We start from the raw sequence: 3,096 nt of genomic DNA on the forward strand, positions 1-3,096 counted from the left end.
CGCCCGCACGCCGCAGCCGGAGGAGCCCTGCCGCCGCCCTCGCCGCTCCCGCCGCCGCCCTCGCTGCTCTCCGCCTCCCTCTGCCTCCTCCGCCGCTGCCGGCCGCCGCCGCTCAAATAACTACCAGGAGGGTTGGATGGGGGATTCCGCCATGTCAATGATGTCGGGACCACATGGGGAGCGCGGGCCCGCCCCCTGCCGTAAACCGCCGAGTAGGCCCGCAGCACGCGGCCGCCCCGAGCCGCCGGGAGCCGGGAGGAGCCGCCGGGGCAGCGCTGCGGTCCGCGCCCGCGCCCGCGCCCACGCCCGGCGGAGGCCGCGCTGGCCCTGGCCCTTGCAGCGTTTCCACGCATAGTTCTCCTTCTCTGTTGTTCATCACCGCTACAACCTTGAGAGTTACGGGGTCACTCCTCGTTCCCCACAGCGTTTTTTTTCCGGAAGCTAATGCAGACCCAACACCGGCAGATTTTATGACCCGAAAATTTCCCCTTTCAGTACCCGAAATGCAGCCTTACAGGTATATCTTACCTGTATCGGTCAAAAAGCGCCTTGCGAGAACCACTACAGAACTTGCAGGGTCAGTGTTGAATTTACTTTAATTAAATCAAGTGTAATGTATTTCTGTTGCACGGGCTCACAGAGGTTAACCGACTATACCCCATCTCACCTCTTAATCTGGGGAAGGGTTTCAGGAAACAGCAGAAATTTACTCAGAAAGGCTCCTCCCTTCCTTAGCTGCCCAGGTATTCCGGATAATTCGTAGAGCCTTTGTTATTAAACGACAAAGATGTACTCTATAGTAACCGGAGACAACGTATTCTTCTCATTGACCTAAAAGATATTAACAATAGGTCGTATGCCTTGAAAGCCCGAGGGGGAAAAGACCTAAAAATGACCTCTTGAGAACTTGCAATTCTCTTTTGGAGATGTAGAGAATGAAGAGACAGGCAAATGGAACCCTCCCTCCTAATGGGTTTCTGCCCTGTTGATATCCCCAGAAGGCCTCTTGAAGGCATCCTTTCTAAAACGTGGATCTAATCCTAGATCGTAGCCCTACAGTGGATCCCCAGTGCCCACAGAGTATAATTCAAAAGCTAGTCCTGGCAAAAGCCACACATTCCACTTGGGCTCAAATGCCTGCTCCCTAGGCCGCCTGGCCAGCTTTGCCCTGAGTCTTGCCCTTGGGTCCAGGTGAACTCCCATGGCTCCCAAGACCCCACTCACTGCCTTCTGCATGGGTTCCCCCGACAGAATACACTTCTTCCTCTTCCCAAATTAAGCTCATTTATTCATCCTTGAGCTCCCAAGAAAATTCATTCTTTCCCTCCCTTTCCATAGTCCTTAGCTATTTTCCCCATGATGTCACGAATCTCATGAGTTCTTACATTGTTCTGAGGTTACTGTTCACCTCTACCCTGAGTTTGTTCATTTTTTGTTTATTTGGATTTGATTTTTTTTTTTTTTTTTTTTTAGAGAAAGTCTTGCTGTATAGTTCAGTCTGGCCTTGAACTCATTTTGTAGCCCAGGCTGGCCTTGAACTCAGCAATCCTGCCTCAGCCTCCTGAATGCTGGGATTACAGATGTGTGCCACCACACCTGGCAAGTTTTGTTCATTTTTGTAGTCCCAACATCACTTAACACTGTGCTTTGAGTATAGTGTCCTGTGTTTGTTGAATAAAGTATGAGGGAGAATTTGAAACTAGATTCATGGACAAATTTCAGGGGTGTTAGGCTAAGTTCAAGTGTTACAGAACAAGCTTGAAAAGAAGGTATAAATGAGTGGGCAAGAGAAATTCAGAAGACAGAACCATTTTTGCCTGTTTCTTCCAACTGACTAGATTTAATCTGAATAAAAAGAATCAATGTAAGGGCTGGCCAGATAGCTCAGCAGACTGAAGTGCCTGTTTAAGCAGGTGCAGAACCAGGGTTCAATCAATGAGATGGCAACTGAGACTAGGCATGGGGGCATACGCCTGTAATCCCAGCTCTTGGGAGGCTGAAAACAGGAGGGATCACGATGAGTCCAATCTGTGTAGTGAGACCCTGTAGACCCTGTACTAAACACATAAAAAAAGAAGGAAAATCAATGTATAACAAATCCTTTATGACTTAAAGGGCATGCATCTATATATGATCTTGGTGTTTGATCCATGTTTTTCTAAAACCTACCACCAATTTGGAACAGAAAATAAACATTATAAATGTTTATAAATGATAGGAACTGTAGAATAGTGGAGAGAACAAGGAAATTATAATCAAATATCAGTGATTCTGGGCAAGTTACTAAAGTATTCTGAACCTGAATTTTCTTATTTATTAAATTAAATACTATTTCTTTCCTGATAAGGTTGTTACAAGGATTAAAAACTCAGGCACCTGATTGTCAGTGAATGAGTAAATGAATTAATGAAGTTGTCTTTGATGAAGGAATTCATAGCACAGAAAATCAGAAGCTTTAAAGAAAAAGGTGGAATTTTAGCTAGAGGAACTTTCAGCTACTGAAGGATTTTTGATTTCATAATGTGAGAAGCACAGTGGGGCTGCTGAGGCAGGAAGCGATTGAGCAGGGTGATTGAACAGGGCATCAAGGTTGGTCATGGTAGCAGCAGGAAGTAGGACAAGGCTCACACTAGAGAGCCATCTTCTGAACCAAGTTGGAACATGACGACAAACCAGAGTCCTGTTTCTAGAGATGAGAGGGAGGATCTCAATCCAGGGCCATGAGATCTACCCTCTGCTGTTGTTGATGACCAAGTCACATGCTGCCCTGGATTGCAACTTCCGGAAGCATGCTAATGGTTGTTATGGTTAAAACTTTGCTCTAAAAGCTATTTAGAGCCAGGTGTAATGATGCATACCTGTAATCCGAGCACTTGAGAGGCTGAGGCAGGAGGATTGCCAAGAGTTCAAGACCAGCCTGGGCAACAAAGTGAGTTCTAAATCAGACTGAACTGCATAGTAAAACCCTGCATATAAAAAAAAAAGCTGAAAAAAAATAAAAAAAAATTTAAAAAGCTGTTTAGAATTTTCTTAAGTCCAAAAATTACCATCCAAATGATGCCTAGAAGTTAAGGTGTATAACAAAATATAAAAATC

The sequence above is a fragment of the Octodon degus genome, unplaced genomic scaffold (genome assembly GCF_000260255.1).
Source record: "Octodon degus isolate 3935 unplaced genomic scaffold, OctDeg1.0 scaffold00055, whole genome shotgun sequence".
NCBI classification, from domain to species: Eukaryota; Metazoa; Chordata; class Mammalia; order Rodentia; family Octodontidae; genus Octodon; species Octodon degus.